This window comes from Jaculus jaculus, chromosome 11, assembly GCF_020740685.1.
Source record: "Jaculus jaculus isolate mJacJac1 chromosome 11, mJacJac1.mat.Y.cur, whole genome shotgun sequence".
Lineage (NCBI taxonomy): Eukaryota > Metazoa > Chordata > Mammalia > Rodentia > Dipodidae > Jaculus > Jaculus jaculus.
This window is the reverse complement of record NC_059112.1, coordinates 92,431,088-92,444,502: the sequence shown is the minus strand read 5'-3', so window position 1 is coordinate 92,444,502 and position 13,415 is coordinate 92,431,088. Positions and strand designations below refer to the sequence as shown.

Below are 13,415 nucleotides of genomic sequence, written 5' to 3'. Positions count from 1 at the left end.
TATTGGTTTAACGTCCCATTTCCGTGGTTTAATCCCTCGAGACTCACATTATCATATCTGAGTTAGTTCCCCAGTTCCTCCACTTTTGAGTCTGATTGCTGCTACCATCACAGGTAAGGCGAGATTCATGTCAGTTTCTCCTAGTGTTATTCTAGGGACCAAACAAAAGTAGGAGTTAAAAAGCATCTGGAAAGGGCTGGAGAGATGGCTTAGCGGTGAAGCGCTTGCCTGTGAAGCCTAAGGACCCCAGTTCGAGGCTCGGTTCCCCAGGTCCCACGTTAGCCAGATGCACAAGGGGGCGCATGCGTCTGGAGTTCGTTTGCAGAGGCTGGAAGCCCTGGCGCACCCATTCTCTCTCTCTCCCTCTATCTGTCTTTCTCTCTGTGTCTGTCGCTCTCAAATAAATAAATAATTTAAAAAAAAAAAAAGCATCTGGAAAGATGGCATATTGGTTAAGGCACTTGCCTGCAAAGCCAAAGACCTAGGTTCAGTTTCCCAGGACCCACAAAAAGCCAGATGCACAAGGTGGTGCATGTGTCTGTAGTTCTTTGCGGTGGCCGGAGACCCTGGCGTGCCCATTCTCTTTCTCTCTTTGTCTCTCAAATATCTCTCTATCAAATAAATAAGTAAAAATATTTTTTTCTTCAGCATCTGAGCAGGAGTCAGGTGTGGTGGCACAAGCCTTTAATCCAAGCATTCAGCATTCAGGAGGCAGAGGTAGGAGGCTCACCATGAGTTCACGGCAACCCTAAAACTACATAATGAATTCCAGGTCAGCCTGCGCTACAATAAAACCCTACCTCAAACAAACAAACAAACAAATGCAGCCTGTGGTTACCTTATAATACATTCCTTGAAGAAAAAATGTAAATAATAATTTTATCTAATTGGGAAATTGATTTATGCAAGATCCTCTTCCCATCTTTTTGTTCCGTGTTAGCCAACAGGAAGTGCACTGGCATCTCTGCAGATGCCCATCCTGGAAGACACCATCCCGTCAGGTATGCATTGTGCCCGGCACAGCATCTTCCCTTAATATAAGGAATATGTTCTGGACTCAAGGGTCATTGCGGAAGTGGTGGCAGAAAGAATTTAAGAGCCAGAGGATGGAAAGGAGCGCTTTGGGATGCCGTCCCCCCCAACCCCCACCACACACCCAAGATGAACACTGCATTCACGACCTCACAGAGGCTGCACAATACTGGCCTCATCAACATGTCATCATGGATAATGAAAGACAACAAAAAAGGAGGTGGGGGAGACATCAAAATAGATGAGGGAGCCAGTGTGGTGGCGTATGCGTTTAATCCCAGCACTCAAGAGGCTGAGGTAGGAAGATCAATATGAGTTTGAGGCCAGCCTGGGACTACACAGTGAATTACAGGAAAGACCCTACCTTGAAAAACCAAACAAGAAAAACAGAAAACAAAAAGCAAAAAAAAAAAAAAAAAAAAAATATTAGAGGGAGCTAGAGGCAGATACCAGCCCTAATATATATATATGAACTTCCAAGTTATTCATATGAGGTCTGGATACTATAAAAGGCTTTGTGGAGATGAGAGACTGAATGTCGTTGAGAAGGTGCGTCACAGAGGTCTGGAAGTGGAAGGATGAATCAACACATACATCAGCTCTTCCCCAGTCACCCTCACAATCTACACCCCCAAAAGCATATGTTCTACTTCGAATCCAAGTTTTACAGAGGAGTCAGCTGAAAGGAACGGTTCCTCCTTTGCAGAACAATCAGCAGCTTTGCTCCCAAGCAGTTGGGAAAAGGGGAATATGTCAAAGGCAGAAATGGGGTGGAGGCCAAGACAGAAATGTTCTTAATCATCTCTCTTGCTAGTTTCAATGGCTTGATGACCATCTTCACATACTGAGTTCCCCAACTGGAACTCCAAAGAGAAGTCCGTTCTCTGAGGGAAAACAAAACTTGCATGGTGGCATTCTGAGAAAAGGGAGGGGGGGGGGAAGAAAGAAAGAAAGAAAAAAAGAAAGAAAGAAAGAAAGAAAAAGAATAAATCACTGATAGTTTATACATATCAGTTTTATTTCTCAAGCTTTTGATAACTTAACCTCTTGCAAATATATAAAGTTGCCTATCAAATGGGAAAGTGTCAGGGAGGGGAGGAGGGAATTACCATGGGATATTTTTTTATAATCATGGAAAATGTTAATAAAAAATAAAAAATTTTTTAAAAAGTTGCCTAGAGACACTATTAAGTTTTGTGATTTTATTTTTCCTCCTCTTTAGCTCTGGATAATGTAACTTTCCATGTTTGCATATTTTCTCTGCTTTGTCTCCAAATGAAGTATATTCGTTATTTGCTTCACAAAGTAACAAGGGACTTGGAGACACAATTCACTTTAATCCCGTCTGTTTGGGGGGTTTAAAATTCCTCATCCTCCTGCCTTAACCATTTCAAAACACACACACATTTTACTACGATTTCAAATACTAGAAAGATGTCACCCATTAATATATTTGGACGATCAGCTTCCCATTTCTGTCCCATGGCATCTATGCTGTCCCTATTTTGTTACAAATCTTTCAGTCCTATTTGCCTAATTGTTACAATGTATATAAAATGATACCAGGTGACAGGGAGGAGTTCATTATTTTACATAAAACTTTGACCCAAAAAAATGCCTATAAATCACATAGGAATTCTTTATCAGACCCACAGTTTTAACATCTAAACTTTGTTTTCAACAGAGATCTTTTCGATGTTTTTCAAAGTACCTTCAATGATTTCAGATGCTCACACCTTTTTCAGTTGCCTTCCAAACTGTTTATACTGTCCCCAATAACGCTCAGCAGAAAGCCGTCATTCCTAGCTAAATCCTTACTTAGGTTGCACGCTATGCCTCCATGAGACAGGGTCAGGGGGTCAAAATCGATTTTGGAGGCCACCTGGAGAGTCGAGGCCATGAACTGACTCAAAAAATTTATATCAGAGCTGGAATGGGCCACCTCCCACGGTCAGAGCTGGCCTGCCACTCCAAGCGCAGGCTGGCCCGGGAGCCGCTCGGCGAGAGGGCAGAGCTGTTGACCCTGCCAGCTGACCTCTTCAAACTTCAGGAGAATTTTTTTGGCAGTTACCACGGTGACTGGGCACTCTTAAAAGCTTATCCTGCTTACTGAATGAAGGGGGGAAAAATTAGGAAAAAATATGTTAAAACCTACCTTGCAGTGATGCCGGTCACAAGTATTTGGAAGAATGGCCTTAAATTTTCTAGGTCTTACTATAACATGGCATCTCTAAGGTCTTTCACATCAACAGAAGTTGATGTTTAGAGCACATACTACTAATAGTTTGGTTTTTGTTTGTTTGTTTTATTCTTTTTTTGGGGGGGGCCAAATGCTAATAATATATGAAGAATGCATGAGCATACCTTTGAAACAGTGTGATTTACTCAGAAATTCTAACAGCCCTGCTTTTCTCTGAGAATAATAAACTTAGAAGTAAGACCCATCCTAAATGTAGTCTTTGAGGGGGGATTTGTAAATAATCATCTTTGCTTCAAAAGCAGGTTCAAGATTTTATTATCTTCTTTTTTTACAAATAATTTTTTTTAATTTGTTCATTGTTTATTTATTTATTTGAGAGCGACAGACACAGAGAGAAAGACAGATAGAGGGAGAGAGAGAGAATGGACGCGCCAGGGCTTCCAGCCTCTGCAAACGAACTCCAGACGCGTGCGCCCCCTTGCGCATCTGGCTAACGTGGGACCTGGGGAACCGAGCCTCGAACCGGGGTCCTTAGGCTTTACAGGCAAGTACTTAACCGCTAAGCCATCTCTCCAGCCCTCTCCTTTTTTTTTAAAGGTAAGGTCTTACCCTAGCTCAGGCTGACCTGGAACTCACTCTGCAGCCCCGGGCTGGTCTTGAGCTCACAGTGGTCCTCCTATCTCAGTCTCTCCTAAGTACTGGGACTAAAGCTGTAAGTCCTGCTTAGTAGTCTTCTTACTGAGAGAAAAGTCTTCATGCTGCCTAACTTGAAATAATAAAATTAGAAGACAATCAAAGGGATGTTATTATTGTATATTATCTTGTACCCAGTGACTTAAGACAGTGCACACATAGGAAACAGACACACACACACACACACACACACACGTAACAACACGAGGAAAGATATAATGCACACTTTATTTCACAGCAATGAACTGAAAGCTAAAAGAGCCATGGAACAGTTTACTGTGTTAATACCAAATGCTATCTTGTCCTGAAGTGAGGAGCCAACACAGTTCCTTACAAGTTAAACTTTAATTACAGTAAATATACACATGCTATAAAACTCTAACTAAAAACAAACAAACAAAAAACTAACTACTTGATTTTTTTTTTTTTTAATTTGCTTCTTGAGGGGTGAATGTTACATTCTAGACCAGGTGGGTCTTGAACTCCCAGAAATCTTCCTACCTCAGCTTTCCAAGTGCTGAGATGACTTGACTCACCATATCCACCTTAATTGTACAATTCTCTAATATATGTGCATATATATATATATATATATATATATATATATATATATATATATAAGATGTATATCTCCAGAAGGCTGATAGAGGGCTTATTTAGTACCCATTAGGCCCCGTTTTTGAGTCCCAGCCCTATAAGACAAACAACAGTAAGAAATCAATAAGCAGAGCACCAAATAATTGTTTCTGTAATAAAATCATTCACTTTTAATGTCATTATGGTTCTAGAGTTCCCTCAATTTTCTGAGGAATTTGAAAGACCCTCCTTCACCTCCTGGAGGCTGTGTGTGTGTGTGTGTGTGTGTGTGTGTGTGTGTGTGTGCACGCATGGTCACCAACACTTACAGTCACACAAACAACCCAGCATTAAGGAGGAAAGGGTTGGTTGGCATTTAAAAAAGCCTTGGCTACATAACAAAACACTGTCATTAGCCTAAATGTTATTTCTATGCCTGGTGTGGTAACGCCTGTAGTCCCAGTTCAAGCTAACCTTGGCTAGAAAATGAGTTGGGCTGGAGAGATAACTCAGTGGTTAAGGCACTTGCCTGCAGAGCCTAACAACCCTGGTTCGATTCCCCAGTGCCCACATAAAGCCAGATGCACAAAGCCGCATAGGCATTTAAAATTTGTTGCAGTGGCCAGAGGCACTTATGCTCTCTCCTTCCTCTCTGTCTCTCTTTGCTTGCATATAAATGAATGAAAATATATAAAAAAAAAAACAAGAAAGTGAGGGGTTGGAGAGATGGCTTAGCTGTTTGAGGTTGTTGCCTGCAAAGCCTAAGGACCCAGGTTTGATTCCCCAATACTCACATAAGCCATATGCACAGGGTGGTGCATGTGTCTGGAGTTCATTTGCAGTGGCAAGAAGCCCTGGCGCCCATCCTCTTTCTCTCTATCTGCCTCATTCTCTCTCACTCTGTCTCTCTCTTTGTCTTGAATAAATACATAAAATAAATATTTCAAAAAACAACAACAAAGGCTGGCATGGTGGTGCATGCTTTTAATCCCAGCACTTGGGAGGTAGAGGTAGGAGGATTGCTGTGAGTTCAAGGCCACCCTGAGACTACATAGTGAATTCCAGGTCAACCTTGGCTAGAGTGAGACCCTACCTCAAAAAAATAAAAAATGAATTAATTAAAAGAAAAACAAGAAAGTGAAGCTGGCTTGGGGTATATGAGACTGCATCTCACAAAAACCAAATAGTTTCTCATTGTGACTGCAAGCCCCTCCCAAAAATGATGAGTTACAGAGATGCAGTAATTGGACTACAAAAATGAGTACAGAAACTTCAGGGAAATGTCCATGTTGTGTGACCTATTTTTACTGTTTTACAATCAGCACTGAGTTCTTGGAATATTCCATTCCAAGTTATGCATTTATTAAGCCACCGTTTTGAAAATGTCTATCTCACTTAAAAAAAAATTATTTTTTCAAGGTAGGGTCTTGCTTTAGCCCAAGCTGACCTGGGAATTCACTGTGTAGTCTCAGGGTGGACTTGAATTCATGGCGATCCTGCTTCTGCCTCCCGAGTGCTGGGATTAAAGGTGTGAGCCACCACGGCCAGCCTTAATACTTTTACTTATTTATTTATGAGAGAGAGTTAGAGATACAAAGACAGACTATGCCACACCAGGACCTCTTGCCACTGCAAATGAACTCCAGGTGCGTGTGCCACTTTGTGCATCTGGCTTTATGTGGGTTACTGGGTAATCAATTCAGGCTGGTACACTTGGCAAGCAAGTGATTTGAACTGCTGAGTCATCACCATCATCTCCTCAGTCTGTTTTTTATTTGCTTGTTTTCAAGGTAGGCTTTTACTCTGGTCCAGGCTGACCTAGAATTAACTATGTAGTCTCAGGGTGGCCTCAAACTCACAGTGATCCTCCAACCTCTGCCTCCCAAGTGCTGGGATTAAAGGCATATGCCACCATGCCCAGCTTTCAGTCTCTGTTTGTTTGTTTGTTTGTTTGTTTGTTTGTTTGTTTTTTGACAGAGACTTGCTATGTGGCAAGGCTGGTCTAAAACTTGAGATGCCTCTCCAGTGCTGGGATCACAGGTCTATGCCACCCTGATGGTCTTTAGTAATTCAATCTTAATTTGTTTGTTGGTTTGCTTTCGGTTTTTCGCGGTAGGTAGAGTTTCACTGTAGCCGAGGCTGACCTGGAATTCATTGTGTAGTCTCAGGCTGACCTCAAATTTACGGTGATCCTCCCACCTCTGCCTCCTGAGTGCTGAGATTAAAGCCGTGCGCCTCCATGCCCAGCTTCATCTTGATTTTTAAAAGAAACAAAATATAATCCAGGAATCATTTCTTTCCTTGTCTTCTGTTCAGAGTCAAGGTCTAGGAAGCTGGAGACGATCTGGCCATATTCCCATTTATACTTGGCCCATCTTTCAATGTGATAGTGTGGTTCTGGATAGTTCTGAGAGAGCAACCAAGCCAACGAGGTGCTGGTCCAATGTCTGGAATGGACTCAGACTATTCTTCGTGGTTGGGGCCTCCTGGCCAGCTTCCTGAAAAGTCCCGTGGCCGGCAGACATCAGGACCCATTACACAGGAATGAGGCCCTTCTTGACTTTTGATACTCGATGGAAGTCTTAGGCAGAGGCAAACCAAACCAGATTCTCTTAAACGTGTCTTGTCTTGATTCAAATGTCATTCCTAAATTGGATCTGAAAAGGGGGTTTGAAGCATAAAGCAAAGGTCCGTTTGTACCCAAGAAAACAACACTAAGTCCCCAGGCTTGCTTTCCTCAGGAGAGTTTCAGAAGTCCTCTCTTTCCCCTCAAGAAAGAACAAAAGAGCTGGAGAAATGGCTTAGCAGTTAAGGTGCTTGCCTGCAAAGCCAAAGGACCCAGGTTTGATTCCCCAGGACCCACATAAGCCAGATGCACAAGGTGGCACATGCGTCTGGAGTTTGTTTGCAGCAGCTGGAGGCCTTGGCGATCCCATTCTCTCTCTCTCAATCTCTCTCTTAAGCAAATAAACAAAAGTTAAAAAAGAAGAAGGAGAAGAAATAAATCCAGGTGTGGTGGCACATACCTTTAACCCCAGCACTTGGGAAGCAGTGGTAGGACAATCACTGTGAGTTTGAGGCCACCCTGAGACTACATAGTAAATTCCAGATCAGCCCAGGGTTGAGTGAGACTCTACCTTAAAACAAAACAAAAGAACAAAAATCATTCTTCAGGTTTTTTTTTTCTTTGCATAAGCTTTTGCTATGAAATAAAGACACTGGATCTAGTAAGTCATAACCCTGGATATTCTTCGATGGCTGAAAATTCACAAACATACTATAGAAACAGAATTTGGGGGCTGAAAGAGACCCAAGAGATGCTCTCATATATGCAAAGTCTAAAGGCCAGAAGCAGGAACTGGCTTGCACCCACCCTTGGTTAGCTCCTGCTTGTGCCTGGCTTATTCCGTCTCCTCATAGGCAGAGATTATTAAAATCCCACATCGGTAGATGTGTGTAAAGCAAGATTCCTCCTGAGATCAAATGTAAATTGCTTGTGAAACTACTTAAGTTCTTCTTTTGGGGAATAAGCCAAGGTACCACGCCGGTTTGAAATAAACTCAGAGGTGCTCTAAGAAGCTTCAACAATCTCAGAAACTTAACCTTATAGAACATAACAAGGTCACATGGCTAACATATTTTTTGGACATTATTAGCATAAACTTTATTAGTATAAAGTTATGCACTGGGTGAGGCAATGGGGGAAATGAGCACAGATGAAGAATGAAGTGAATCCTGAACCAACTCAAATTAAATGGCTTCAGATATCACCCCCAAGACACAATGGTAGGAATTTCAGCCATACTTTCAGAGCTATATTACATACAGCCTTAGGAGTCGCTAATGGTGCCTGTTTTCTTCTCTCATGACTTTAAGACTTTGAAGGCGGAAGACTAAATCCAGCTGTTATTTCTTGCAGTGGGGACTCAAAGCCAAGGCTTTGTGCATACAAAGCATAAACCCATCTTTGAATGGAGTTCAAGATGCATATGGGTATGACATGCAGAACACACAGAAAATGCACACCAGACAAATCTGTTTTTGTTGTTTGTTTGTTTTTCGAGGTAGGGTTTCACTCCAGGCTGATGTGGAATTCACTATGTAGTCTCAGGGCGGCCTCGAACTCATGGCGATCCTCTTGCCTCTGCCTCCCTAGTGCTGGGATTAAAGGCGTGTGCCACCATAACATCATATTTTTTAGCTAATTTGTTGTTGTTGATTTATGGCTAGTAAACATGGATGGATTGATTTTCTTTTCATAGGCCCAGGGTTTATAATTAAATGCCAAATGGGGTGGTGTGTATGTGTGTGTGTGTGAGAGAGAGAGAGAGAGAGGGAGAGAGGGAGAGATTAGTTACCTCCTCTACCAGAAGCTGGAAAGAGGTTGTCCAAATATCTATGACTATAAGACAGGAAGAGTGCCCATCTAAAAGAATGACTTAACTTTAACATTGTCATTGTCATAATTTATTCCAAGTTAATTGTATCTTCAATATTTATAGATTTTTTTTACATTTTATTTATTTATTCATTTACTTAAGAGAGAGAGAATGGGTGTACTAGGGCCTCCAGACATTGCAAACAAAGTCCAGACGCATGTGCCACCTTGTGATCTGGCTTATGTGGGTTCTGGGGAATCAAACCTGGGTCCTTAGGCCTCACAGGCAAGTGTCTTAACAGTTAAGCCATTTCTCCAGCCCCATAGAGATATTTTTTTCTCTCTGTGCATGAATATGTTCATATAGGTGTGGGTGCACATGTGTACATGTGTGCACACATACGCATGTATGTGCACATGGAGGTCAGAGGTTGACAACTAGTGCCTTCCTCAACCACTTTCCATGTTCATATATATATAGTTGTTGTTTGTTTGTTTTGTTTTGTTTTTCGAGGTAGGGTCTCAGTCTAGCCCAGGCTGACGTGGAATTCACTCTGGAGTCTCAGGGTGGCCTCGAACTCAAACAATTCTCCTACCTCTGCCTCCCAGTGCTGGGATTAAAGGTGTGCGCCACCACGCCTGGCCCATGTGCTATTTTGAGACAACGTCTCTCACTGAGCCCAGAGACCATTACTTCTATTAGACTAGCTGGTCAGCCAGCCTCAAGGATCCTCTGTCTCTTCCTCCCAGCACTGAGATTTTAGGTGGGTGCTGGGTTCCAAACTTGGGTCCTATGCATGTATAGCAGCTCTTTTTTGATTGAACAATTTTCTCAGCCCTGAGATCCTTAGATCTTGATAACAAAGTTAAAAGAAGACTGCACACCAGGTGTGGTGGTGCACACCTTTAATCCCAGCGCTTGGAGGCAGAGGTAGGAGGACTGCTGTGAGTTCGAGGCCAGCTTGGGACTAAACTACAGAGGGAGTTCCAGGGCAGCTTGGGTTAGAGCAAGACCCCACATCGAAAAACAAAACAAAAAAAAAAAAGAAGAAGAAGAAGAAGCCTGGGACTGGAGAGATGGATCAGCTAATAAAGACACTTGCTTGCAAAACCTGAAGAGGCTGGTTCAATTCCCCACTACCCACATAAAGCCAGATGCACAGTGGCCTCTGTGTGTGGAGTTCATTTGCAGCAGCAGGAGGCCCACTCTAAGTCTCTCTCCCTATCTCTCTCTCTCTCTGTCTCTCTAACAAATAAATATTTATGAAAGAAACCTGTAGGAAACATCCAATTGATGCCTAGTACCACAAGCTGCCATTTGCCACTCGAATTCTGATTCAACGTTCACTTTCTGTATAGTCTGTGTCGTTTCAATGTTGTCCAAAAGCTTCTCTTCTAACTTGCCATGGTATCCAGGAGAACATGATTTAGTTCTAGAAATTTGTAACAGGGCCCTGGAGGAGAAATGGGTGAGGGATAAGAATTTAAGAGGAGGATAGAGCTGGAGGGATGGCTTAGCGGTTAAGGCACTTGCCTGCAAAGCCAAAGGACCCAGGTTCGATTCCCCAGGACCCACAGAAAGCCAGATGCACAAGAAGGCGCATGTGTCTGGAGTTTGTTTGTAGTGGCTGGAGAACCTGCCCCACCCATTCTCTATCTCTCTGTCTCTCTCTCTCTCTCAAATAAATAAAAATAAAGTTAAAAAGAAAGAATTTAAGAGGAGGAGAAAATATTAACAAGTATTCTATGGCCCAGGGAAGGAGGCTCACATTTAGAGACAGTTATCCGTAACTAAGAGGAGAAGGCAGTAAACACCCCTAACTCCCATCTAGAGTTTCCAAGAAACGCTAGATCCTTTCAGTTGATTCTTGTGGGTGTCACTGAAGAGGGGTATTCTTTTTGCTCTAATCACATGCTAAGTTTTTGGAACAGAGGATGAAAAACCACCCTGAGGTTGGGTTTGAAGATTTGCTTGATGCTCAGATGGGGGCTCTGCTACCTAAGACACAGGTGTGTGCATTCTTGTGTTTCTCAAAATGCTTTCATCGTCTCTTTGGCCAGGCAGCAGTCTTCTCTACACATTGGAACAAAACATCTTGAGGGCATATTTCAGGGCTTAAGTGAAGCTTCTTGGTAGGAAGAAGCCCTCAAATAAATGGATAGTTACTTTTCTTTATAGACTCAAGGATGAGATGCCAGTGAACTGACCAGAGAAAGGAAAAAGGGTGGGGCTAGAGGTTAAGGCACTTGCCTGAAAAGCCAAAGGATCCAAGTTCGATTCCCCAGGACCCACATAAGCCAGATGCACAAGGGGGCACATGCGTCTGGACCTTTGCAGTGGCTGGAGGCCCTGGCATGCCTGTTCTCTCTCTCTCTCTCTCAAATAAATAAAAATAAATAAATAAAATATTTAAAAAGAAAAGGGGTGGAGAGGATGTGTAAGATAAAGGAATGAGAATTTCTTTCTGGGCTTCAGCTCAGGACTGGTCAAGGGCAATGCCAGGGGGAAGGAGTGTGTGTCCCACCCACATCCTGCCTATTTTAAGATTTTTTTTTAGAATATTTTATTCATTTTTATATTTTATTTGAGAGCAACAAAGAGAGAAAGAGACAGAGAGAGAGAGAGAGAGAGAGAGAGAGAGAGAGAATGGGCACACCAGGGCCTCCAGCCACTGCAAACGAACTCCAGATGCATGCAACCCCTTGTGCATCTGGGTAACGTGGGTCCTGGGGAATCAAGCCTCGAACCGGGGTCCTTAGGCTTCATAGGTAAGCGCTTAACCACTAAGCCATCTCTCCAGCCCTATTTTAAGATTTTGTTTTCAAAGCTGATTCATCTTTTCTTTCTTTCTTTTGTATTTATTTGTGTATATAATATATAGAGAGAATGAGAATGGGTGCGACAGGGCCTCTAGCCATTGCAAACAAACTCAAGACACATGCGCCACTTTGTACATCTGGCTTATGTGGGTCCTAGGGAATCGCACATAGTCCTTTGGCTTTGTAGGCAAGAGCTTTAATTGTTAAGCTATCTCTCCAGCTCTAATTTTATGCCTAAGATGGAAATTTTGATATTGAATTTTAACAGCTTCCCCCACCCCCAGGATTGAATCCAGGGCTTCTCACATGGCAGATAAACACTTTACCAACTGAGCTATATATCTCCAGCCCCTTGAGGTTAAAATTTTACTTTTTTCTTTTCTTTTTTTTGAGACAGGGTCTTACTCTAGCTCAGGCTGGCCTTGAACTACAGCAATTCTTTCTTTCTCTCTCTCTTTTTCTCCTTCTTTCCTTCTTTCTTTCTTTCTCTCTCTCTCTCTCTCTCTCTCTCTCTCTCTCTCTCTCTCTTTCTTTCTTTCTTTCTCTCTTTCTTCCTTTCTTTCTCTGTTTTTCTCAAGGTAGGGTCTTACTCTAGCTCAGGCTGACCTGGAATTCACTATGTAGTCTCAGAGTTGCTTTGAACTCATGGTGATCCTCCTACCTCTGCCTCCCGAGTGCTGGGATTAAAGGCGTGCACCACCATGGCTGGCTCAGCAGCAATTCTTTCTTATCCAAGTGCGGTGTTTAAAAGATGGGTGGCATCAGAGATGGGATACCTTCCAGTGAGTCGTTGGCCAGGAAATTCCCTAATGCCCCCAAAACATTACAGGCCATTGCCAAGGCCCTTGGTTTCCCACCAGGAATAGATGGTAAGACCCTGTTGCTAAAGACTCTACATACTTGAGCTGCAAGGCCACTGAGAAATCCTGCTGGAACTAAGCTGATAACCTCCTCCATGTAAACCAGCTGACAGAAAGCTGCAAGAAGCCATTCTGCATGCAGTTCAATGGGGGAGAGAGAAATCACCAGTGAAGATACTCAACAGTGGGTACGGCAAGTCTTATATTTTGCCAGCCAGGCCAAATGAGCCAACAGGTGCAATAGTGGCATGTCTGTCATGTTGGAAATCAACTGCCCCTCTAATTGGGCTGGAGGCCCACTCCATGGGAGGGAATATATATCCCTGATACTGAAAACCTATAACAGGGGTAGTCATGGGCCCTAGGGGTGTAACATCTGCTGCTGTCTGGCTAAATGTATATACTGTGCTCATCAAACTGCCCAATAAGAACTTCTCTTAATGTTCATACCCATATATTAATGCTACTCTCACTTTTGGTAGAGAATCTTCTCTTTACAGATGGCAGTGACCTTGGGATGGCTCAGAAGGCATCATGGTGCTGGAAAGAAGTGACAAGAGTGCTCAGTACTGCAAAATCTCTATCACACCTTCCAAGACTCAGGGTCTATTGCAGAAGAGGTGGCGGAAAGAATGTAAGAGCCAAAGAAAGTGTAGGACTCCTTACAACGTGCTCCCCCCAAACACAAAATGGCCTGGATATTCATGACCTCACAGTGCCTGACACTACCTCCACAAGACCATCATAATTGGAGGAAAAGATCATGACATCAAAACATCAAAATAAAAGAGAGACTGATTGAGAGGAGGAGGGGATATGATGGAGAATGGAGTTTCAAAGGGGAAAGTGGGGGGAG

At 42.9% G+C, this 13,415-nt stretch overlaps 1 protein-coding gene across 9 annotated transcripts in view; it reads right to left on the bottom strand.

Annotated features, from left to right (window-relative positions):
• Positions 1 to 1,433: 1,433 nt before the first annotated feature.
• Positions 1,434 to 13,415, bottom strand: part of Sox2 (SRY-box transcription factor 2) — a 709,100-nt gene continuing 697,118 nt past the window's right edge. For 4 of the 9 annotated variants that reach the window (XR_006639562.1, XR_006639568.1, XR_006639566.1 and 1 more), the window contains one exon: positions 6,538 to 7,158. The gene's annotated coding sequence lies outside the window, so the exon portion shown is untranslated. Of the gene's footprint in view, positions 1,949 to 6,537; positions 7,159 to 13,415 lie in introns of those variants that run through there. The other 5 variants (XR_006639563.1, XR_006639564.1, XR_006639569.1 and 2 more) reach the window with 3 other exon arrangements.